This window comes from Mus musculus, chromosome 1, assembly GCF_000001635.26.
Source record: "Mus musculus strain C57BL/6J chromosome 1, GRCm38.p6 C57BL/6J".
NCBI lineage: Eukaryota > Metazoa > Chordata > Mammalia > Rodentia > Muridae > Mus > Mus musculus.
The window spans coordinates 30,165,756-30,192,964 of record NC_000067.6 but is presented as its reverse complement, the minus strand read 5'-3'; the positions used below and the strand labels follow the sequence as shown (position 1 = coordinate 30,192,964).

Here is a 27,209-nt window from a genome sequence, read left to right as displayed (position 1 = left end):
CTACTTGCTACCTATTGTTCTTTTCTTATGCAATCATCATTCACAGGGCCAAATTTATGCAGATAATTAGTTTCTTTACATTTTATCTTCTCAGTTACCATTTGCCACCAAGAGGAAAATGCTGTGTTTCTGTTCTCTAGCATTCTCCATGTATCATTTGTTCCTCACCTTGCACATTCACCAAGGACTTTTAGAATGATCATACTATGTGCAATATTTCCCCTGGCTGTCTTTAGCCATAACAAGCACTTTATTTTATTTGTTGTATTATTGTTTTAGATGAAGTCATGAATGTTGTTTATTGTTTTGGAAAATTAACTTTATTATCATAAGATAAATTTTTAAAATGTAAAAGTCATTTTCAGGATTCCATAAACTACTACTATGAATATGTTAACTTTGTTCATCATCATAATAGTAAAGCCTTAACAAAGGAAGTTAACTCATACAGAGTTTGACTGACATAGAAGACTTTAATAGATACTTTTCATATGTAGTTGTACCTTGATGAGATAGAGCAAGAGACCACAGAAAAATGCAATAGGTAAACATTTAAAATGCTTTTTGATGTTTTAGAATTCACATTGGCTTACTGATGAAATGTTAGTGTTCACATTGGTTGTTTACATAATCTATTTTTATACTCAATCCCCATTGCAGTCTTGGGCTGTTCATCAGGGATTGTAACGTGTTTTCTTCCCTGATTGATGGTAGCTTATTTATCCTTCCTCTGAATTGAATTGATGGAGACCAGATATATCTCCTTTCTCTTTACTGTATTTACCTTTAAATGAATGTTTCATCTGCTTGGGGATATGCCAGTAAAATTTGCTATGTGTATCTGAATTATTTTTTAAAATATACATCATGATTTATTTCTAATAAAATAGTAATCACTCATTTTATTTATTTGTGGTGAATTTAATAACTCTGATAACCTTTTTAATTTTGTAAGTAATTTAGGCATTAGCACTTTTGATGCAATGCTATGGCTAACTTTCCCTGATTCTTGTTCTGTTGGAAGATTAACATACTATTTCCCTTTGAACTCATATTGTAATTCTATTCCTCTAAGGTAACTGTCCTCATGTTGAATGGGAAATGAACTGCATGAGATTTATTACTCATATTACATGCTACTTTAATGTCTAGAGTAAGTGTTTCTGAGCAATTCACCATTTATTCTAGTGCTTTCTGTGGACTTTGGGAAATACAGCCAATCACTTCTTTTTAGGAATAAATTACCCTATATTAAATGCCACTACTTTGTTCTCCTATTATAGCTGTCCTGGGAGTCTGCATTTTATCTAAAACAACAATATGTGGTGCCTTTAATCTCTTAACTGATTATATACAAATAATTATTATCAATTAATCTGTCAATTAAAATATCACCATCATGAATCAAAATTTGAAAAAATTAATCAGTTAGCATTCTATAAGAATCTAATTTCATATTTATTTTATGGTTATTAATTGCTCTTAGATTTTTATTATTTTCTTTTCTGAATTGTAAACTATACCATGAATTTACCTATTTTATGATTAAGAAGGAAAATTTGATTTTTACATGTTTAAAAAATTACAGTTACCAAACTACTAATTTATTTTTGTACAAAAATGAAAAGCTACAAGCAACATGGAGGTATATTAATCATAGACAAATATAGATTAAACAAACATGATTGTTATAGCATATAGCTAGCATTAAGTCACAATTTGTTTTTGTCCTAGATACCATAAGAAATATTCAAATGACAAAAATAGACATTTCCAAAATATTTATAAGAAACAAAATTGGTAAACCTGGGCTTCGCCCAACTTGCATAAATATTGATTTATTCAATTTGAAAATATTAAACATGATCAGTCTTTTTGAGTTGTAGAGAATAATGAACCAAACACTATTATGTCAAGAATTATCCCTAAGAAACATTTCTGAATTGATTTATGTCTACATAACACTTAACAATGATAATCAAATGTAAACTTGATCATTAGAAAATGCCAACTTGGCCAGTTGTGGCATCACACATTGGTAGGATTTGTTGAAGAGAATGCCACCTTGATAGGTAAAGTTTTCCTTTTACTTTGGAGTCCTGGTTGCAACCACGTCAGATGTACTATTCATTAACACTTCAACACTTATAGAGAGTTCTCAAAAGTGTTTTGGATTGCACGCAGCTAGCAACTATGGAACTAAAAGTGTTGCTTCGGCCTGCAGGGTTTTGATCATTGTTATCTGGCTTAATCACCCTTCAGCAGATGATTGTGTGACCTCAGATTCTTAACAGAAATGGTAGGCTTCCTCAGATATGTGACTTTTGGAAACTCTGTTTTATGGGCAGAACTGTAGGAAACTTTTACAACAATGATGTTCATTACATAAATGAAGGCATTTGCTTGACAGGATCTTCAGGTTGGTTCTTTGCAGTGTAAAGGTAAGAAAAGTTTCAATAGTAATTGGAATGGATTTGAGAAAGATAATGAAATGACTATGTTTTAATATAGGCAATAAAAGACATATGCCTCTTACACACATGACATACACATACACACACACACACACACACACACACACACACACTATACTATATATATATGTGTGTGTGTGTGTGTGTGTGTGTGTGTGTGTGTGATTTGTGTGAGTGCAGGTGCATACATGCCACTATGAGCATGTGGAGATCACAAGACAGCATTTGGGAGTCAGCCTTCTCCTTCTAGCTCGTTTTTGAGGCAAGTCTCTCTTGGTATTTCTGATACACTGAGTGCTCCAGGATTCTGGGCAATGAGCTTTCTGTGGATTGTCTTGTATCTGTGTCCCATCCTGAAGTAGCTGTGCTATGACAAATCTGTGCCATTGCATCTGGTATTTTCATGTAGGTTTCTGGTAGCCAACCCATCTTGTTAGACTTTTATAGCAAATAAGTTTACTCACAAAATCATTCCTGTTAATGTGTGTACATTATCTATTTATATTTTTCAAAAATCTGATCTTATTTTAAGCATACATAAATCATTTACTTTACCCCCTCAACATACTTAAAATATGTTACTCTACTCCTGTTTAAAAGGCCCTGCTTCCTTGGTGTCCTCCATCTCTTCTGGCTCTTAAAATCTTAAAAACACTGGGTTCTCTGAGGCCTGACAGGAGGGATTTGATGAAGACATATCAGTTAGGACTGAGTGTTTTAAGCTCTATCACAGCTTGCACATTATCTGGCTGTGGGTTTGTGCATTTGTTTCTGCTGCAGGAGGTAGTTTCTCCCACGATAGCTGAGTAAGCCACTGATCAATGAATACAGCAGAATATTGTGAGGGATTATTTTATTTCTATGTTCCTTTGGTAGGACAGTAATAATTAGGTTTCCTCCCTAAGTCTATGGCCTATCTAGTAGCCTGTTCTTGGTCATCTGAGCAGTGTTATGGATCGATTCCATTTCATGGAATGGGCAGTAAATCCAAGCATATATTGTTTGGTGTCTCCCACAAACTTTGTGCCACTATTGAAACAATGTAACATACAAGCAGGTCACCAGTGTAGATAGAAGGGTTATTAATTATTCTCGATTTCCTGATTGTTGCTTTTCTTTCTGAGACTGGGTCTCATACTTTTCTTTAACAGTCATTTTAAATTTTTTTCAATTCATGATTATAATTAAATTATTTCCTCTCTCCCTTTGATCCCTCTTAGCCCTCCCATACACTTCTTGCTTTCCTTTCTTTTAAATTTATTTCCTCTTTTTGTGCTAATTGTTGTTAGATACATACATGTATGACCCAAAGAATGACAATTGCTGTAGACATGCTAATGTAGAAAATGAAAAGCCCAAGGGTTTTCAACCCTACCCAAAGACCCACAGGCAATTAAAAAATACAGAACACTGGAGAAATAGTATGTCCCTTGGTTATCAGCATGATTCCACCTGAATCTAATCTGATTTCTACATAACTGTAAAGCCTATGCAAAACAATAACAAGTATGACAGGATACCCCAAGTGTACAACAGTAGCACTTGGATCTGTGGGTGACCAAAAGACATCAAATTAGATTTAAAGCCCATAAAAGAGGAACAGACTCGTGCCTAGAGCTGTAAATCTATCCATCTATCTCTGGCTAGAGATTTAATGGAACCTAAAAGAGAACATACTCCTTCAATTTTCCTTAAACTAGTATAATTTCTAAGTGTATTCTAAGTATTTATCCTTATAGATAATTATAGCTCTCATTCTCATCAAGAAAACTTCTCTGTTTTTCTTCAGCAGACAGTGACCATTATAAAAAGCCACAACTTGACAAGCTGCAGAAAATAAGTCAGTGTGGGATACCCAGACCCTTTGGATATATCTACAATACAACGTCTATACCTAAGTTTCAGGGAACATCTCAGAAGGAGGGGAGAGAGTATTATAAGTGATAGAGTACCGGAATGGCCTGATATGAGATAATATCCTTTATATATTGGCTACACCCATGGAACCTCTACCATTTGGTCAGTGTCTTAGTCAGGGTTTCTATTCCTGCACAAACATCATGACCAAGAAGCAACTGGGGAGGAAAGGGCTTATTCAGCTTATACTTTAATATTGTTGTTGATCACCAAAGGATGTCAGGACTGGAACTCATGCAGATCAGGAAGCAGGAGCTGATGCAGAGGCAATGGAGATATGTTCTTTACTAGCTTGCTTCCACTGGCATGCTCAGTCCCATATGGCAATCAGGCAAAGGAGAGAGAGCGACTCCCTTCTTCCAATGTCCTTATAGGGTCTCCAGCAGAAGGTGTAGCCCAGATTAAAGATGTGTGTCACCACACCTTTAATCCAAGATGATCTTGAACTTGGAGATCTATCTCCCTGTCTTAATCTTCTGGAATCCATAGCCACTATGCCTCAAGATCTCCATACCAAGATCCAGGTCAGAAACTTCTATCTCTCAGCCTCCAGATTAGGGTCACTGGTGAGCTTTTCAATTCTGGATTGTAGTTCATTTTAGATATAGTCAAGTTGACGACCAGGAATAGGCACTACAGTCAGCTAAACAATATCAGTTGATATGTTGTTATAGATGGGGAAAAACTTACAAGGCCTCAGCCCTAGATGAAGACCTATGGGAAATTAATGACTGTTAAGAGAAAATAGTACATTTTCCTACAGGAAAGAGTACCCTGATAGGTATGTTTCACAACCCTAAGTAGTCATCCCTTAAACCGTTGAAAACACAGACACACACACACACACACACACACACACACACACACACACACACACATACACAAGTGTACTATTACATAAACTATAGGATATATTTATAAATATGTTTGCACATGGGTATATCTTTATAATGATAAGTGATAAAGAAGTTGAGGTCATAAATTAGTAGAGGACCCAAAAGGGTTGAAAATGGAAGAGGGAGGTGTAGAAATTCTGTAAATATAGATACCACATATGATCTTTTTCAAATAGCATAAAAAGGAATATAAATCCATGCAATAATGTATTTACTTCATGTCAAATAAAATTTTTTATTAATTAACTTAAATTTATTCATTGCATTATAAAGAATTAATAATCTGACATACTTCTAAATCAACTTAAACCTTGTAAGAAAGAACACTCTTCAAATATTAACCAAGACTTAAAATATAAAAATTCTTATTATCTGGACATTGTATCTGAATTTTGGAAAGTTAAGTTAATATTGAAAAAATATAATTGAAATCAATTTAATTTAGTCACAAGAACATATGTGTTCATAAAGAAAATTGCAGGGTTTTCTTTTGAGTCTTTCAGGGGAAAGGAATTGTTGTATAGACTTTCTTTTTCTGAAGATAAGATATTTCAAAATAACCATCTTGAAATGGAGAGTACCTTAGATAGGTAGTCATGATAAGTAATTTAGCAGAAAAACACATATGTAGCTAGTTATCTTGTGATTGTATTTTAACATATATGTTGCTATATCTATGATGATGATATATAACACTATGTACTTATATCTATGATGATGGTGTATACCACATAACATCTATATCTATATCTATATCTATATCTATATCTATATCTATATCTATATCTATATCCATATCCATATCCATATCCATATCCATATCCATATCCATATCTATATCTATATCTATGGTAATGGTAATAGAGCTGCTGAGATGTTCTAGCAGAACGAAGAATGTCAAATGACCCTCACATGTAATTACAGGCATTATTTCTTCTGACATCTCACAGCTATAATTCATTCACCTGTAAACAACCCACCCTCATGCTCTGTGCGTAAGTCCAGCAAACTCATTGGTTAGCAGCGTGGGGCCTTGAAGGAATCCTCACTTCAGTATGTCATTGGTACTTATCCAGGGTGAACAGAGCAAAAGTTAGTTAAAGAAAAAAAAAACTTTTACCAATAGATATTTTGTGAAGATTTCATTAAGAAATCTAGATCTAACAGGGCCCCCAATGGAGGAGCTAGAGAAAGTACCCAAGGAGCTGGAGGGATCTGCAACCCTATAGGTGGAACAACAATATGAACTAACCAGTATCCCTGGGAGCTTGTGTCTCTAGCTGCATATGTATCAGAAGATGCCTTATTCGGCCATCAGTGGAAAGAGAGACCCATTGGTGGTGCAAACTTTATATGCCTCAGTACAGGGGAATGCCAGGGCCAAGAAATTGGAGTGGGTGGGTGGGGGAGTGGGTGGGGAGCTAGTGGGGGACTTTTGGGATAGCATTGGAAATGTAAATGAAATAAATACCTAAAAAAAAAGAAATCTAGATCTAGGCAGTATCTCATCATAGATTATTTATAAAATAAAAGACTCAAGAAAAAAGAAAATTAGTTAATTTCATACTACTTATTCATTTATTTGACCAAAGAGGTCTTATGTTCATTCTCTATAGTAGCACTTACTTTTAAATATTCTTCAAAAACGTGAATTTTAATATCTTCATCATAGTATTTGCTTTCATTTAAATGTGATTCTGTCTTTAAAACTTTTCTATTCTAAAATTTCGAATATTTGAAACACTGCCATTTTGTGATTACTATGTTTATATAAATATTTTTCATAATTTTTCAAAAGTGAATACTATTAAAATTTGAATTTGCTTTGTCAAAAAATAACTAATATGAAAATATCATTGGAATAAATAATTTTCTGAACTGAAAGTAAAGGATGACTATGTGACAAATAGAAACAAGGATCTCCCCTTAGGAGACAAGGTACCTGAACATTGCATAATACATTGCCTGGAAACCCAGAACTTCTCCAAATGGTTCATATGTTTTAAGATAGTGAACGTTTTCCACAAACAAAAATACATAAATATTATTTATTAACCTAAATTTAGAGATGATTGAACAGACTCATAATACATTTGCTCAAGATCTTCAATTAAAAACAGTAGAAATGGATTTGAAATCATTCAGTTGAATGGTGAGCTGGAACTTCAAAATTGTTATTCTTCTATATTCTTCTAGCTGGGAAGAAAAGTTATTCTGATAGGATTAAAGATGAGACAGATGATAGTAGTCTGCCCTCCCTCTCTCCCTCCCTCCCTCCCTCCCCTCTCCTCCCCTCTTCTTCTTCTTCTTCTTCTTCTTCTTCTTCTTCTTCTTCTTCTTCTTCTTCTTCCTCTCTCTCTTTCTCTCCCCCCACTCTGTCTCTCTCTCCCTCTCTCCTTATCTTCCTTCCTTCTTCTCCCCCTTCTTTCACTCCTTTATTCTTCATTTCTTTTTGACAGGAAATGCCTTTCTTAAGAGGTTTCAGTTAACTCCTAAAAGGATAGAAAGAGCCAGTAAGGAAGACAGGCAAGGAAACTGTTGTTTATTTACATATACTCAGCTCTCCATTTGAAGACAGGAAGTTACAAGTGCTGTGGTATCATAGGGATCACTTTCCTGTTGCTGTGACCAAAAGCTTGTCCAAACAAATTAATAAAGCAGATAGAATTTAGCTTGGCTTACAGGTTAAAAGAAATCCAGTGCATCATAGAGGAGACATGTGACTGTTCTGTGTCACTGGAAGCAGGTGGCAGCTAGTTCCAGCACATTGAGAGCAAGCAGTGAGAGATGAATGCTGATGCTCAGGTGCCCATGTCTTTTCTCTTTATTCATTTTCATCAGTTTCCAACTACATTCAGAATACATTCTTTTTGAAAGAGAAAGCCGTCAGTGAAAGTTTAAGTTTAGATAACTCAATGATGACATGGCTATCAGGTACAGCTCAGCTAAAACAAGGCTGGTGTTGGATATCCAGGATATGAGTCAGCACAAAAAAAAAAAAAAAAAAAAAAAAAGGCTGATCCTGGATGTCTGGGGAAATTCCAAAAATAAAGAGTTATATAATCTGTTATGTAACCATTCCTGGCAGAATCCCACTTTTATATGGTTTCTAAATAAATATGGCCTTGAGCTTATAGACTTGAACTTTTGCTGATGCCTTAGCCAGTGTGAATGCATATGTTTGCCTATAGGACTGTGTGGGTACTTCTTTCAGTCAGTGTGCAGTTGTGAAGCTAGGTCTCTCTGTGTGTGTCTATGTCTACCTGTGTACAGTCAATGTGTGTCTGGGTCTTGCAACTCTCACTTGGAATGAATAAAACATGTTCTGACAATCTATAACTCTTTGCAGTCTTTTCAACCTTCTATGCCTCCCATGACCTTCCTCCCTTTCCAGCTCTGGAATGTGGAGCACACAGTTTCTCCTCTCAAGTAATCCTCTCTGATGTCCTTAGACAAACAAACCTGGTGGTGGGTGACATTAAAGCCCTAAGTGCTTCTTAATCCAATTAAATTGACAATTGTCTTTAATCACTATAGGCTTAGAGGTTGCTAGAGAAGTGTGTGTAAGGAGTATGTGTGTGTGTGTGTTTGTGTGTGTGTATACAGAACAGTCCTAGGAAACAGGTAGAGCTTAGGCTTGCATTGTACTGAAGGTTATTGATCAAGTCAAGGTTGTCAGTGGCTTAAAAGAGGGAATTAATTAGGGAATCAATAATCAATTCTGAATTACTACTCTAGTTTTAATGGGGAGAATGATTTGGAAAGGAAAAATAGGTTGGGGCACTTAAAGCATACTAGAAGAATTAGACTATGACTTGAACTAAGAGAATATTTTGTGCAATATTGTTTTATGTACAGAATATACAATGATGAAATGATTCATATGAAATTTGGATTATCCCCCAAAGGAATTTGTGATTGGTGTCAGGTATAAGGAGTCTATCAGTCAAGAATTGTCAAGAAACAGATGGTATATCTAAAGGGTAGCTTGAAAGTGAATTTAATGAACAGACTATTTCAGGTTGGAAAAGAGAATCAACAAGAGAAGAGGGTAAATGTCTTGGGATTAGAATCTGTGACTATCAACAGACCTGAAAGGGCAAGAAATTGGAGTGGTTGTCACATAGGCAGATATAGGTATAGAAGAAAGGGCCACCAGATAGAACCTATGGCTTTGGAGACAGGAATTCAGTCTCTATAAAATTGTTGTTCAAAGACTATAAACAGGGAATAAATTCTGGAAACTAGCAGCCAAAGCCTGGGAATTTGCAGTTCATATAGATCAGCCTTCTAGATACCTTGAAAGGTGAACAAAATAGAGAGAAGTAGAGATAGAGTGTATCCCATGGAGGATGTTTAAACATGTTGGTGAGTCAGAGGTTTGAGGGATTGAACAATATCATTTCCTGATGAGAAAGCCAGAAATTTCATGCTGTGAAAAAATTCTCTCCATCTGGTTCTCTCAGGATGGTATCTTATTGAAATTCTTAATAGGATTCTCCTAAATTTTTTTTGACCTTTTAAAAAATGCCTTTGCCAACTTGAGAGAGTGCAAAGTTGAACTCCTAAACCTATATCTCCCTTTTGCATGAGATGTTAGTAGAATATGACTGTCAGAAATAAATAGTCACACATTTAATATCCCTGCTCAGCTGGGTCATGAAATGACAGCCTCACATCCCATCATTCAAATGAGGACAGGTAGTAGAGTAGCAGGCTACTCATGAGGAAATAATTATTCCTTTGGAGAGAAAAACTGTTTTTACTGTATGATTTTAATGATTTATTTCAATCTAGTAGGTTTCATAAAATGAGTAAAAATGAATTAATGATGTAAATAGTTATTATAAATTCCAAAAGTTAGAGAAATGCACAGGCACAATAATTTTGTATCCAGAAATCTTAGAGTGAGGAGGAAGATAATAAATTTGCATGGAATATTTGGAAAAGTGTGAACACAAAATTATTAAAACATAAACTTATACAACAATCTAAATGTAAAATGATGATTTGAAACTTTGTTGTGTTACAGGAACAAACTCAGGTACTTAGTGTTCTAACTGAATTTATATGTAAATTCTAAGGAAAGATGCAAACTAAGATGTCTTCATTACTTGTAGGAATGCTTGGTGTCCTGTTTTCCCTTTATATAATCCTTGAAACAGAACAAGATTTTAAGTATTTGTGCAGATTAATCTTTTGCAGAAGTGCATCTAATGGGGAAAGAAAACAAAGTAGATCAAAAGATGAGACAAAGGATGTCATGAACATTGAGGTAACCCTGTTTGTCTCACCTTGCTTTTAAACACTCCCCATGACTGAGAAAATAGATTTTGCATTGATTGATAAGAACACTTATTAAAAGCTTGTCCATGAGAAGGTGGATAATTGGCTTTGACTAGAAGAACAGTGAATATAGCTCATGTAGCATTTGTTTCTGTGGAGTCAGAGGTGATACTTTGAAAGAGGGCTGATAATTTTCCTCTCATGACAAGAAACACTGATTTACATTCAATGTCCAAATTAATACTCTCAATAAATTACCACATTATGTTCTGAAGAACTCCCAGTACTCTTCAGGTAAGGAAAACTATTAACTCAAGAGAGAATTGTTGCCTAGCCATGTTCAATAATGAAGGTTCCCTTGTAGTGTCTCTATAGACTGTCTTGGTTTTCTGTGTATAATCAGGCAACTCCAGAAATGACAGGGGTGATTCATTTTGAAGGAAATAATACTAAACCAAAATTGAGGGGCAGTGTTAGAATGGAGTAGCAATTCTTCCTAGTTGTTTCCATGTAAGAAAATAAGCAGAGAGGGCAGCTCTCTTGATGTAAGTTTGTAGAATTCATCATGTGGTACAGCTGGTTTGAGCATCTTAATTGCTATGGTGACAGGTTTGAACCCTCCATTTCCTTTCCAGTTCTTCTATTTGCTTTGTTACAACATTTCTCTTATGACTACTTGGAAGGTAGAGTGTATCAATAGGTTCATTGTTTTGCATTTATTGTATAGATGTAAATTATGCTTCTGATATGTGCCAGGTATTCGGTTATGCGAAGAAGCCTGAGTCTGGCATGATTTAGAAGCTTTTGGCAAGGATGATAGCAGCTGGATGAAGGTAAGTTTCTGATTTAGAAAGGATGCTTTGATGACACACAAAGGAAGAAATTCAGTCTGAATCAAGATGTTTAGAAGTTTTCACAGCAATACCCTTTGATCTTAGTCCCTGAAAGCAATGAGGTTTCCAGATGGCAGATAGCTCTAATCACTCAGACTTCACAAAACGTTTTATCCTTTGTTTTGTTCTACTGTTTCTGGCTGCTTCCTGTTTGCATTTCACTTCTTATTTTAGAGAATCTTATTTTAGGAATCTTAGCTTGATACTTCTCAAACATTAGTTTTGACACACAGCCTCTGCATCTGACTATATGCCCTTCTGTTATAAGCCATAACAACTTGTACTACAGTAACTTATTTATTTGTGTATTTTATCTTGAGTCTGAAAGACAAATTCAGACATTTTACCATTTTTCTATTTTCTCTGCATCCTGAGTATCCAACACAGTCCTGGGAACAGTGATACCATTAAATGCCTGCAGACTAGCTGGATAAATAAGCAGACAAATATAAAGGGATCTTGAGTAGAAAGGCCATTATGAAGCAAGCTGAGCCTTGGATTCTCCTGGATCTTTAAATGTATGTCACAAACTATGAAGCCCATTGACAAAACATATAGTAATTTGGAAAGCATAGTAGTCCATAAAATTAATATATAATTTAAGTAGTTTAAATGAATGCTTAGTATATAAGTGTACTGAACTAAAATGGTATGTGAAATGAAATAAATATTTATGTTCTCAGATTCAGGTACACATTTGTGAAAATTTGTTTGCTTATTTCAGACATTAACTATGCATAGAAACATATGAAGAAAAGACATCATTATCAAAGGGCTACATAATGTGATATGATGTACCTAGATGAAAATATAGATGTAAGTACATTTTTGTTGCAATAATAAATAGGCACTGTGTTTTAAATGTTGTCACAACCACACACTTAGAAAAGTTAACAATGTCCTGTTGGTCTTTAGTCTCATCCAAAAATACTTTCCTAATCTTAAGCATTTCTTTGGAATTTCTAAAGGCAATAGCAAGGCTCATCAACCTTTAGCTTCCGATTCACTGCAGAAGCATTGGCTTTATAGTGAATAACCCCTTATGCCATCATCCACCAGACTGGGACAACAGCACCCAGGAATCAGGCGAGCAGAATTCTGGGATCCTAAAGATTGACTGAGCTAGGCATGGAGGTATCTTGAAAGTGCAGAGTAGATTTCTTCGGAAAAGATATTATTCAATAGGAGTATGAGATTGGGAATGAGCTAAGCCAAAAGAAAACTTGTTTCTGCCCTCTTTTCAAGTGATGTGATATATAATGCTCTGTTTGGATATCTGCTACTGCCAAGTGTCCAGCCGTGACAAGTATGATGTTTTGGTTTCCTCACTGATAGGCTCTGTTCCTGTCAACTTCCTACTGTTCTTTTACCTCTTCCTTTCTCTTCTTCCTTCTTAGCATCTTTTATTTTCTTCCTATCCTTTCTCTTTCTACTCCTTCTTTCTCCACTTTATTCTCCTGTTTTACTTCCATTTCCCCCTTTCTAGTAGTTATAGTCCATGTAAATTCTTTAACCTTTAGTAAACAGTCATGTATAGCTGGACGTGTCTAACATTTAACTGTAAATTTGTAATAAAGATGAATATTATTTATATGATTGTGTCTCAACCATTCAGTAAAAAGACTTCAAAATAAGAGTTTGAATCAGGAATGTGACAGGCATTCTTGCTTGTGTTTTCACAGTGCTATCCTATGACACTTAGATTCTAAACTATAACATCAAACCTTCACTAAACTCCAAAACCTCACAAGAGAAAGAGGAGGGGGTGGTGGAGAGAGAGAGGCACAGAGAGAGAAAGAGAGAGAGAGACAGAGACAGAGACAGAAACAGACAGAGAGAGACAGAGAGAGATAGGGTAGTGACAAGAGAGTTCTGACTTTTCAGTTGATCACCATGTAAACTTTTAACCCAAAATTTTGCGTGTGGTGGGAGAATTTGATATAAGAAAATTGGATCTTGGGAAGGTGATAATGAGTCCTAGTTCTGCTCCTCGACATCCTGATTAGTTCCGCTCCTTGAGATCTCAATGAAACAATTTTGTATTAAAAGTTTCTTTGTAATATCCTTATAAGCCATGATTCTTATGTTTTCAAAGTACAATGCAATTCCTTAAAAACAGTCTCACAATTTGTAACATCTCACATAAGAATGTATTACTTTGGAGCTAGTTCAGTGAGACATCTTATTTCAAGGAAATTAGTCAAAGAGTGAAAACGCGGGATGGACAGTATCTTCCTTTATCTTTCCACAGGTACTGCCACAAATAACCATACACATATATGTACATACACTGTGCTCCCTCCTGCCAAGACTGTCTTAATTTGGGAATCATTGTAAGTACAAGGATTTTATGACTGTGTAATGAAACAGCAGCAGAATAGCAACCAATCTCTGACCCTATGTCTGGTATTTTAATTACTCTCTCAAGTCACTTTCTAGTGACTGTGTTGTATCCAGGAGCCTGACCTACTCAGTTTTGTCGGGAATGTTCAAATGTTTTCTAGCTTTTAGATTATTTATTACAATGGAAATTTCAGGGTTTTTTTTTTTTTTTTTTTTTTTTTTTTTTGCTGGGCAGACAGGTGAAAGGATGTTTTGTTGAAGCAGACACGGGTTACAGGATGTTTTACTATAGTAAGCACATGAAAGGATGCATGATGTTTAGAAGAAACATAAATATACTCCATGGACAGTGGGAGCATGAACATTGGTTTGCCTTGCTTCACCTTGGTATTCTTTGCTGATGAAAAACATGTATCCCTTTACCTTACATTGCATTTCTGAGCTTTTCTTGTGGTGACTTAATCAAGAGAAACTCATCAGAGAACTTCTTGTGAGGTTCCTGCTGCTTCTTGCTGCTTCCAAGGACAAGAGCTGGTTGGTGAGCCTGAGGTTTCTTCTGGATTGCACTTTCCTTGCTCATTTGTGTATGGAGTCTGCTGAGTGGACTGCACTATAGCTGCTGATGTGCACTAGTGGACTGGACCGAGCACAAAGAAGATCAGAATTGCCCCCAAAGTATTATTTCTAAATTGTTTCACTTCCCCTGTATCCCAGTAACCTTTCTTTTACACAACCTCTGGTGAGTGGTGGGCTAGATGGAAGGTTGAACCCTTATTAAAGTAGGTTGTGAAAAATATATGCCTACAACATATCCCACTAGGGAGGAACTTTATCAGGATTTTTACTGAAGGAAATTGGAGGGTTAATCCTTGTTGCTATTAACTTCACTCTCTTAGGGGGTTATGTGGAGATGGCTGCATGTCCTGTAGAAAACACCTGTATTTACTTTTAGATTCCTGTGCCCTTTTGTTACAGATGTCCTATTAAGTGCTTTCCTGGGATTCAGGTACCATGTGTTGCAATTCCTCCACTCTCCATCTATTTCTGTATTTTCTCCTACATAGTCAAGAAATATGGCTTGGATTGTTGGAGCATGTTTTATATCTCTTTCACATTTGTATTTTGAGCTATCCTTCCACATACTTGTGCTTTGGAATTATAATTACCATGGACAATGAGAATTGCAGACTTTATATTAAGTGTAAGGTTAGTGGAACTCCATATACAAAAATCCAGAAAGGGTAAATGGCAAAGTTAGGAGGCCAACAGATTTGTTTGTCTATTCTGAAAGTGTCATGCTAACGAAGCTGATCTTGAACTCAAGGCAATTCTGCTTCAACTTCCTATCAAGACTTGTTTGGGAATATCATAGTTAGGAGATATTATGTGTCAAATATAATTTTCAAGGAAATTAAATCATTTATCTCAGGAGTCAGGGTTGAAGATTGTCACATAAACAAATAGGTAGTTATCTTGAAGATTGTGGACTGTACATGTTTAGCTCGATGAAAAGGATTGAGGTTTGTAACATGTTGGCTTATTTTCAACATTTCAGTTTTCATTGTTGGTCAGAGCACTTGTAATTTCAGCAAAGGATGAGACAAAAAAAAAAAAAAACAGCAGATAGTGAACTATTTTGGGAGTAGAAGGTGCAAGAATGAAGAAAAAATGTGACAACTACTCTTGCAAAACCCTAAACACCTACATGATTAGGATTCTCAGATTCTCACCAGGAACTTCCTTGGGTCAAATATATTTTTGCTTTGTCTACCAGTCTCATCTTTCCTTTACCTTATGTCTCATTTTTAAATTTCATTTTTTACTAATATTCTCTGCTACAGACATAAGTAGAATTTATTGTAAATGTTATGAGCTGTTGGTCTGCAAACTCTTTACTGATACAAAATTAATGTATCTTTAAAATATCTATGTTTTCTTGATTCCTCTTTTATTAGATACTAAACACATTATTGTTTATATAGTAAAAGAAGTCACTGTTGTTTTAATTCAGCTGTTTAACTTGAAAGGACATTATCTAAGAGTTCATTTTTTCCCACTTCCACAGCCATGACTGTATGTGTGCACATAATTGCCTAATAACATATGTAGCAGGTGACTCATTTTAGCAGTATGTGTGCAGTTTGTGTGTGTTTACTGTGAAAATAATTATGCTTGGAGACTTCATTTCTTGCTCCTACTACTATCAACATTACTGCCTAAGTTATCTAGCTGGTCCGTTAGATAGAGAAATTAATGTATGTTTTCCTACATCTGACCATTCATACATTTGACTGATTCAGTAATGAGTATTTTAATTTTATCATAAAACTGAGAACCACTTATAAGTCATGTGATCTAAGTAGTCTGCCAGGGCTCAGGAATTTAATCACTTAACTATTAGTCTTAATAATATTTATGTACATTTAGAATACTCTGAAACAATACTTATTGATATATTGCTTATTTAGCTTTTGTAAGCAGATTCAGTTTTATTATTGTCATGCCGCATTGACTCTTCACAAACTGAAGATATGTGGGATTTAAATGTTTCATGGTAGTAAAAGACAATGGAAAGGGGAAAATCTACTGATGCTTATATGTGTTTGCATTCAGGATCTTTCCCCTGAGACTGATTTAGATGTAGGACTAGCATGTCTAATTCATTGGGCACTTTGCGTTAGCTTCATAGGGGTTCACAGTGAATGGCTGTGTGCAAACCACTTACACCATGGAGCTTGTGTTTGATATTTCATTTAAGAGGCTCCTGTGGATTTTGCTCCAATTTCCTTTCAGCTTCACCAGTTTCCTTTTCATTGCTAAGCTACAAAGGAAAAAAAAGACAAAGGGGCAGAAGAAAAAGAAGCCCACTTCACTGTACAGAGAAGTTGCTGGGGTTCATCTTTCGTGTGGTAAAGTTATTAAAGAGACTGTGTGATGCTGATCTGCACAAGAACACAGGAGGCCATCAGTAGCTACAGTAGTAATTAGACTCTCCACTAAGAAGTACCAAGTAAGAAGAAATGCAATATAGGTAAGAATTGGAGCCTAATGTTAACAGTAAGTGTTATTTCTGAAGCCTGTGTAGCTCGGGGCAGGGGGATTAGAGGAATCAGGAAAATGCAAATCACATAAAGGAGAAATATATGGATCTCGCAACTGGAAACTTCCAACCCTATTTCTCGTTTGTTGGATTTCAATAACTTCAGTTCCAAACTTTGTCTCTTTTGTAGGTAATTTCTTTTCTGGGTCTTGGTCATTCATTCAAATTGCAGAAACACAGAAATATTTTGAGCAATCTTTCCTTTGCCTCATTTCTTTACCTAATTTTTATTGTGTCTGCTATATAGGATTGAATTACTCTAAATTTGGACAAACTTTTGTTTCCCTTCCAACTTACTCAATATGGCTCAGAAAACAATAAAAATATTTATATTAATAATATATACACAGGCATGGGGTTTGCTATAGCAGATGAGAATAGGGCTATCAGAGGCCAAGAGTGGGTGTCAACTCCTCATGCAGTAAGAGTTGCAGTCAGTTGTGACCTTCCTGTCATAGGTGCTAGAAACTGACTTTGCACCCACTGAAAGAATGTATTAAGAGAATTTTAACCACAGAGTCACATATCTAGTCCCCAAAATGCTAATTTTTAAGACAGTGAAAGAACCTATTGTCCAAGCATCCTATGTGGTCAACACATGGTTAAACCCTTCACTGGGAATTAGAAGCATGAAGGTCTTGAGGCCTAGGCTACCTGCTATGATATAGTAATGTTCATGGCCAGCCTCAACTACATGAGAAGCTATCTCCATAAATCACCTTATGCTCCACAAAAAACATCCAGTGACTCTCCATATTTTTTCCAGGAAAATGAAATATCTGACTTGAATGCACAAAGTGGCATGCAAAATGTCCTGTTTACAGGATTTCCAGACTTTAAAACTGAATGAAAATTTTCCCTCTTAGTAGAGAGAGTGACATACACATTTAAGTTGTGTTACGTATTTACTAACATCAACTGTGAGACGTGAGCAAAGGTAATTGAAACTGACAAGGAATCTCTACTTTTACTCTGCTGTAGAAAAGCTTTCCCATTAATCATTTTGTGAAACTTCCTACACGTCCAAGTGCATGATACGTTGTTTTATGTCTTCTGCTTTTCCATCCCTTCCCCATCATTTCTCATCTGTCTGTCCCCAGAGTTCATGATCTGCCTTGTACCTTTCACTTATCAAATGTTACGACCTAGAGAATTTCTTCATTTTGCCTTTCAATAACTTGACAGGTACTTTTTTATTTATGCTTATTCAGTGTCAGCTTTTGCCCAATTCTCAAGCTGACCTGGAATCCACCCATCATCAGTGTCCCATAGGGTAATATTACTTGATATTTGAATTTTCTTCATGTTCTTTCTCCAAAATATAATTTGAAAAAGGAGCTCAGGCCTTCCATGTTTTGTTGACTCCAGTATCAAGCATCATGTCACATAGTATCAGGTAAAGGTACATTTACAGAGCACCTTTAAGTTCATTTTAAACAAGTGTGTATACATTTTCATTTCCTCAACTTTAAATACTTTTTTGATATTATGATTTTATTACAACATTTTTATTTCCCTATTCTTCTTTCTAACTCTCCCATCTACTATTCCCTGCTCAGTTTCAAATTTGTGGTCTCTTTTTATCACTAATTGTATTTGAATGAATAGTGTTTATATATACAATATATATATATATATATATATATATATATATATATATACATATATATAGATATAGTATATATACTGTATATAGATGTATATTTATACTTTATACACACAATTGTATATACAACATATATATACAAACACATATATATTCATAAACTATGTGGTCTGTAAATATATGTTTTCAGGACTGATAACTTGGCTCTGGAGAAGCAATTGGTATGCTCTAAATGACTGTAATTTGCCTAGTATACCAGTTGTCCAGGAATATTCACACCAACACCTGTCATAAACAGTACAGATGTCAACAATGTTAAAAACAGATATCACTACTCCAATCTCTACTTTGACTATATATATATGTATATGTATATGTATATGTATATGTATATGTATATGTATATGTATATGTATATGTATATGTATATGTATATGTGTATATATATCCCACAATTATCAGTGTAGAAAGGATCTAGAAAGTTGGTGTCAATTTTTTGCAATCAAGCTACACTAGGAACATCTTTATGTTCTTACTACATACTCATTTGGGAGCATAAGATATGTGTATTATTTTCTTCCAGTTAGATAATTTTTCTCTTATACAACAGGAATCAGATTCAAATGTCATATCTAGGAGTAAGCACAAACTTTTCATTATGGTACAAGATGCAATAGATGTTAACTTTTCCCCACTGGTTTCTAGGTGTTACATATATCAACTGTGATAGAAACTCCTGAGCCTCACCAGTAAAAGCCTTGTGAAGGAATGAACTACAGATCCTGGCATGGGACATGAAGCAGCCTCCAGGATGGTCTAGAGAATGTGGCAGGAAAATATTTGGTTGCTTATTAGAAGAACTGTGTCCACTGAATTGATACATTTTAAATTTATTTTGTTTATTTTTTATGTGTATGTGGGTGACCCTCCTGATTTTTCGTCAGTGTAGCTTTTACATTCCCGATGCCCACATAGGCATGAAAAGGGCATTGGTTCCTCTCAGATTGGAATTACAAATGGTTATGCGCTGCCTTATGGCTGCTGGGCATTGAACCTGGGTCCTCCGAAATAGCAATGTGTAATGTGTGCTTTTAATCACTTAGACATCTCTGCAGACCATCCCTACTGTTTAATATAAATATAGAGAGGCCTTGTGTTTTATTACAACAGCTGAAAAAGGTAAAGTAGATAATACATAGCAAACAAGACCATGGTTGTCATTGAATCCAGTGTCATATAGTTCCAAGCCCAAAGACATCTCTAACAATGGTACTCTGCCAGATAATCAACCTAGAGTTCAACCTAGAGACCACAGAAAAACATTAGTTTAATAACATTTACATTTACAAACCAACTCACCATTCCAAGGTATGTGGAGATCAAGTTACAGAGAAATCTTGAAACGTGTCAGTAACTATGGCCTACTCACATTATAGAACATATTCAATTGGCTTGCTGAAATTCTCATTAAGAATGTAAGGTTCCTTTTGTGTACCAATCAGCCATCTTGATATGGCACTTGATAGGTGTCTAGCTCAGAAGCAGACGCCCAAGGCAGGACCACAGTAATCTGCCACATCTATATTTTGTCAACGAAACAGCTAGATGAAATTCAATTAGTGGCGTGCTGTGAGTCATTTGTGTCTATGATATGCCTGTGCCTAACTTGATGGCTTATTGTGTGATAAATAAAAGGAATCTTCTGAGGACATGCCTTTTTGGTACAGAGGTTTCATATTTGAATTGCTGGGGAATTAATGTTTTTAAGAGAATCACCCATGGTTGTTTCCTCCTTTTAAAAGTTGTTGATGAAAGCAAATATTTTAATCAGAAGTCTCTTGTCCTATCTTTAGTTACTTAGCCAATCACCCCCATCTCTACCCTTCAGCATCATATTCTCTGTCTTGTCCACACTCTATAGCATGCTCAAAATAAGCATTGATAGTACTAACTTACCCCTCATCTTATTTAAGGTTTTGATAGACTTCTATCTCCTTTATAAAATATGTTGTATGTGCATGAACGCTAAAAAGTTTTCAAGTGTAAATAGTGTAAATCATTTCTTTGCCATGGAAATCTTCTACATTTTGGTATTTTCCATAGCCAGGAATTGCCTTTGTGCTATTCAAACTACCCTTCTCTGTGACAAATGACTGAGGGAAACAACACAAAAAGAAAAAAATAAAATGGTGCCCAAGTTCTGAGGTCTCTGAACAATGTTCATTTGCTTCATTGTTATGAGGCTCCAACAAACAGCCATCTAAAATAGATGCAGAGACCTACAGCCAAACATTAGACGGAGCTCACGGAGTCTTGTGGAAGACTTGGGGGAAGGATTGAGAGACTCAAAGTGGGTAGGAACTCCAGAGGAAGACCAAGAGAGTCAACTAACCTGGACATTTGGGAGCTTCCAGAGACTGAACCACCAAACAAAGAGCAAGAATGGATGGGACCTAGGCCTCTCACACATATGTAGCTTATATGCAGCTCGATGTTCATGTGGTCCCCCAACAACTGGAACAGAGGCTATCCTTGAACTTATTTCCCGCCGGCGGATCCCATACCCTGATCTGGGCTACCTTGTCTAGCCTCAGTTAAAGAGGGTACCCTTAATTTTGAGGTGACTTATATGCAGAGCTGGGGAAGAATTCCCCCTTCTCAGAGGAAGAGGGAGAATAGGAGAATCTGAGGGGTGGTACCTGGTATCAGAGGTTGCTGATATTGGGAAACAAAGTGAATAAATAAAGTAATTTAAAAAAAGATTCTCTTTTCTCCTCTCCCTTCTCTCCCTCCTCCCTTCTCCTCCTCTCTCCATCCTGCAGAAGAGGGGACAGAAATAGTGTAATTCTGAGAGAAAGGAGGGGAGTATTGAAAAATACCTACAGGATATCACATGGCTGCTGTACCCATCAAGTCATTGCAGCTGTAGTTACTATCCTAAGTCCATCACAAGACTGGGATGATCAATGTTACATCACAGGTTGGGTGGGCCCCACTTCTCTTGGAGGGACTTTTAGAAGATAATGGTGATTCAGGGAAGAGGTATCATCAGTGCAGTGTTTTATGGGAGATTTCAGATTGGTACAGCTAATACATGCAAAAATAACCATACAATGTACTTGCTAGTAGTTCTTATTCATGGTTTTTCATTATTTCATTTACTAGAACTTCAATAATGGTGAGTGGCCATAGAAGCAGAATTTCTCTCCTTATTTATATCTTAGCAGTGTTTTTTTCCTTCTTTCCTCAGAATTTTATTATTACTGCATTTGATATTCTCTGTGGATTTAATATATAGTCTTGGCCTTTAAGTATTTTTCATTTCTCCCCCTTAAGATTTTACTGAAAGGATGTTAGTTGTAAAATTTTGGGATCTATTCACATGATATTGCTTTTTAAAATTTCTTGTTGAGTATACCATTATTAGGATATATTTGATTACTTGGTTGAATCTCATGTCAGTGAGATGAAATTTTCAATGTTATTCTGTCTGCTATTTTAACATTTTACTATAGTGTCTCTGTCCACTTTGAAGATAATTTGTCATCAATGTTTTACAATTTTATAGTATAAGAAGCTTTACTGATTTCTGCCTCTCTTCCTTTACACACACACACACACACACACACACACACACACACACACACACACACACACAATGACACTGAGGACTAATTTTATTTTTAAGTATCCAGAATTTGATCTTTAGAACTCCCAATGTTTTCTATTTATTTATATCATTTATGTAATTTGTCTTCAGTTCTAGGTTGTTGTCCTTCACATCCTCTTTGTTGGAATACTCTTACCATGCAGCACATTGAGTGGTTTATCATTAGAACGCCTTTGAAATTAAAAAATTCCCATCAAATTCTCTATGCTTTATTTTTGCTTTTAGAATTTCAAGCAGAGCCAAGATGGGCTTAAAACTCACTGCTTAGAACTGATTGGCCTAGAAGTTTCTCCAGTTTTCTCACCTCAGTTTCTAGTGTGCTAGGGTTACATGTTTGAGCTGCCATGCTGGCTTGCACTGCCTCTTCCATATAAGTGTCATGCATCTATGACTCGATAGGAATCTAATTAATAACTGAATAAAAGCTTTATAGATATTTTGACATATTGTCCTTAAATTCCTGCCACTGTTTATTTTGTTTCTACTTCTTTGCTTGCTTTTCTTGGAGTTTTTATGTTGGAGAACATACAGTATTTTTATTATATTGAAGATACATTTGTATTCTACTTTTGTTTCTTGAGAATTCAATAGTTCTATACAATGAAATATGATCAGACACATGCCTCATTTCCTCCCTCCAATCGTTATACACCATATCCTTCTCCATACATCATGTCTTCTGTGCATGTGTACATGTTGACACATTGAGTCCAAATTTTTATTCCTTTGTTTAAACATGGTTTTTATAGTAATCTAAAATTGTTCATCTTTCTGTAAGTTTCTTTAACCTGCTTACATAGAGTTTTACTCTTTTTCACTTTTAGTCTAATGAATCTGAACACTTTTAATTCCTGATCTCCAAAAGCAACAGAGCAAAGGCACTGCATCTGTGATGATGGAAGGCTTGAGTTTCAGAATCACATCAGCCTGTCGTTTGTTCCATGTGCACAGTTCAGTGTTTGAGGCTCCCTGTCTTTCTGAAGTTCTGGTGGTTTAGACATCATGAGAGGTATGAGATGAGATTGCAGTCTGTGCTATCATTGAAGGATCTGGGCATGGCTTCAGCGTCCCACAATGTTCCCTGTTAAATTCAGCCCATTGTCATCTCTCCTCTTCCTTTCCCTTTAGATTCTTGAAGAGAAATTTGCAGCTTTTTATCTCCTAATTCCATTTTCTCCAGCCAGTAACTCTGTCCAGTAAATCTTGTGTGCATTTTACCCAACTTCTGCAATTTTAGTTTTATTGTAATCTTTCCCCATCTCACTTAGTTGCTTTTTCATCTCCTCATATTGACTTTATGTCTCATCTTGTTTTGTTTTGTTTCCAAGTTGGCCTGTTCTTTCTTCATATCATGGCCCCATTGAATAACTTCCTGAAGTTGATTTAATATGGCATTTTCCTTGCATCTGTAGTACATTGTTTTGCAAAGTCCTCTTCTTTTCAAGATGATGTATGCTTTCTTTTCTCTTCTAGGATTTTTACATAAAAGCTTTATTGATGCTATGGCTTTCAACTTATACCATTGTGTCTTGATAGGAAAAAAAAAACCACACCTATACCAAATGCTTACTATCCTCATGGTGATGTCCCTTGGCTCTTGAGCATTTCTATGAGTCTGTTTGTTTATAAGTCTTTTATTAAATGTAAATCCAGAAATCACTGTAGTATTTGAGGGTACTCGCTCCCAAGTTAGGGTATGAAACTGTTTTATAGGTTTTTTTTGAAGATTTAGCTGATAATTACTCCAAATGAGAAAAGAATAAAGTAAAAGTTATAACTGCAAATATGTGCTATTAAAATATTCTGTGTGTTTTCTAAGACAGTGCTTTGATTTGTGAAATTTTATTTATCAAAAAAAAAGTGAAATCTTACCTTAAAGTGTACATAGGCTAATATTTCAACGAAAGCTTTTCCCTGGCAATTGAGATATAATGAATATAAAATCCCATAGTCCCTTTCTTCATTTAGATTTTTATGAAAGCTGTATTATTGCTATGGTCTTCATTTATACTATTTGTGTCTTAATAGATAAAACTATGGCTATACCAAGTACTTACAAATCTTGTGGTAGATGAATGCAGCCTGCCAGCAAAACCTCAGTATTTTGAGCTAACTAGTGGTTGATTCTTATTTACCTAGTGCCACATCACAAAATGCTCCAAAAGAACAAATTTCACTTAGCTTTCAGTTTTTACTATTCTGAACTGGACTAACATGGAAAATTCTTGTTTTACCAAGCTCAAAGAGGCATGCTTCTGCTGAAGTTCACACACTCTAATTGTATCTTACTCAGGATAATTCTCTGTATCCTATCCTTTCTCTCCTGGCATAGCAGCCTAGCAAATATTTATTTACATGGTGGTTATAAGGGATCAAAGAAAGCAGTTCTTAGTCCTAAATGGGACATTTATATCAACTCCTTCCAGAATCAAAAACCACCACAGTGAGAGGGACAGAAATAGTATAAGCATAAGAGAACAGAGAGAAGTACTGAAAATACATTCATGACATGACATGGCTGTTGTTCCTATCAAGGCACTGCAGCTGTAGTTATGTTCCCACATCCAGCACAAGACTGAGATAATCAATGTTTCCTTGCAGGTTGAGGTGGGCCCTACTTTCCCTGAGGGACTCTTAATGGTAACTGGGGGAAGAGGTATTATTTTTGTTGATGCTATATCACTGAGAAGTTGTGCATACTTCAACATATAACCTCCTATTCATGCTCATTTTTCTGATCCTAATTAAGTTCAGTAGTTCCCAACCAAGACAAAACAAAACAGGAAAACAGAAACAAACAATAACAAGACATGATATTAGAGAGGAGAGAGTACTCATTGGGCACAGAAAAAGCTTCATCAAATAGAGAAGATGGATGAAAGGTCAAACCATCCAAATTTCATTACATAAATGTGTAAAACTGTCAGAGGATAAGCAAGTTTTTAAGAAGAAGTGACAACCTATAGATCCTCAGGCTTATATTCCTGTCCATTCGTCAACTCAGTTGTATAGCAACAGCAAGTCCTAAGGTTATCTTGAGTCAAGGGACAAGGTGAGAGAATTCAGTTCTTGACTTGGAAGTCAAGGCTTAGAATATGAACAGATGCCACAGTCTAAGGGCATTTCACAACTAAGACTTAAACAATAATAATAAAAAAACCTAGGAGAAATAGTTTTTATCAATTCATTGTGGAAAAATAAAGCAAAACAAAAATCCCTATTCTCTGGTCAGATTCCCAAATTTGAGCTTAGATCCCTAATGCAACTCGTATTTTATATACTTTATGGCTGTATTAATTGATATCAAATATTGCGGCCACATATTATAGTCATAAAATATCATTGTGAACTTTTTCAGTACCTAGTTTTCTCATGAATGTGTATACTACTCAAGAAGTCTATGTGTACATAACAAATGAAAAGATTGGAACAAAAGTCTAATGGAAAATTGAAGCAACCAGTCTGAATAAACCTTGGTTCTATAGGCCTTGATTACTATAGACTTTCTTTGACCCTTCTGAAATAAATAGCTTGTGCTGATGTTAACTAATCTTGACCTTAAATTGAGTCTCTTGGCTTACTCCTGAACCTAACGTTTAAATTTTAAACATATATAGAGAAATTCTAGGGTATGTTCAGTGCTTGGTAATTGTCAACAAACTTACTTGGTCCAGACAGTAGTCAGAAATTTATAAAGAAAATCTGCATTAAAAACAACAAAATATCTATTTCACAATCTAAAGAGAAAAGACCAATATATTGAAATTATTCAAAACCAATTTCCTTCACCTTTGTTATGACATTTGTCTGTCAATGGATTTCACATTTTAAAATGCCATACTGAAGATTTAAGGCATTTATATACAAAGTGTTTAGAACAGAGTTTGGCTTATAAGGAATTATTTACAAAAAAACCTACTTGTTATTCTCAGTGCTGCTTAGGTTGAGATTCCCTGTAGATAGCACAGTCAATTTTAACTCAATTCTCTTGATTTTTTTCCCCTTCCCTGTTGTTTTCCTTGTTAGTTGTTTTAAGCCATCTAGTTTGAGGTAGATATAGGTTTTACTCACAGGTATTTATGGGGACTGTGTAAAAGGAAATTGTGGCATGAAATTATCTGTTTTTTCCCAGGTACTACAAACATGCTAAGTTTTCAAGTGTTCATTTCTTGCTAAGAGAACAGCTACTATGGAAATAATAAAATACTAAGATAATGAGCTTACATTAGCTTTCTAATTTTATGTATGAAAATTATAAGTTTATAACAACCAGGTAGGCAACACACAATTAATTCATTAGTGATTAAGTATCTTAGTTAAGAGATGAGTAGGTCCCTGTCAGTGTTAGCTCAAAATAAACATCTAAACAATTGAGGTAAAGTGTGATGAGAAGTGGTGAATATTCCTCTTGAAAAGCTAAACAATAAAGCATCCTTAGATTACACAAACACAAGAATTACAAAAATCAGTGATGTGTCAAAAATCATGTTCCTCATAAGAATTATCTTCAGCAGAACTACTGTTCTACATGTCCATTACACTGTTTTTTTTTTTTTTTTTTTTGGTTGGTTGGTTGGTTTTATTTTTGAGACTGGGTATCCTGAAGTTCAGGGTGTCCTTTGAATTCTCCTTATAGGTGAGTCTGGCTTTGAACTCCTGATCATCCCTTTTCTAATTCTTGAATGCAGGTATTAAATGTGAGCATCATTACACCAACATATAAAAGTAGTTAGATAATTATTAAATGGATCCAGACTGAAGATATTTTATGCCAATACAGCCAAGGAGAAGTATATTAAAAAGTCATTGCCTCATTCTAAATATGTTGTGGTTAGATTTTTGGAAGCTTGGTCTACTGAACCACATTGGTGCATCCCTAAATGACCTGGGCTTCTAAAAACACACCTGTAAAAAGATAACCATCTCTTTCTCTGAGGACATGTGCTAATCCAAATGCAGGAACATTAAATAAGAATCCACAAAATTGGACTCGAGCACCGGGCTACCTTGCAAGCAGAGTCTTG

General features: G+C 35.4%; 1 long non-coding RNA gene across 1 annotated transcript in view; it reads left to right on the top strand.

Annotated features, from left to right (window-relative positions):
• The window catches only part of Gm31525, a 90,907-nt gene extending 69,647 nt beyond the window's left edge, over nucleotides 1-21,260 (top strand). Inside the window, exons 2-7 of the long non-coding RNA XR_373283.3 lie at nucleotides 11,330-11,406; nucleotides 11,842-11,984; nucleotides 12,191-12,282; nucleotides 13,718-13,799; nucleotides 16,603-16,840; nucleotides 19,221-21,260. This is a non-coding gene — a long non-coding RNA (predicted gene, 31525). The remainder of the gene's footprint in view (nucleotides 1-11,329; nucleotides 11,407-11,841; nucleotides 11,985-12,190; nucleotides 12,283-13,717; nucleotides 13,800-16,602; nucleotides 16,841-19,220) is intronic.
• The last annotated feature ends 5,949 nt before the right edge of the window (nucleotides 21,261-27,209 follow it).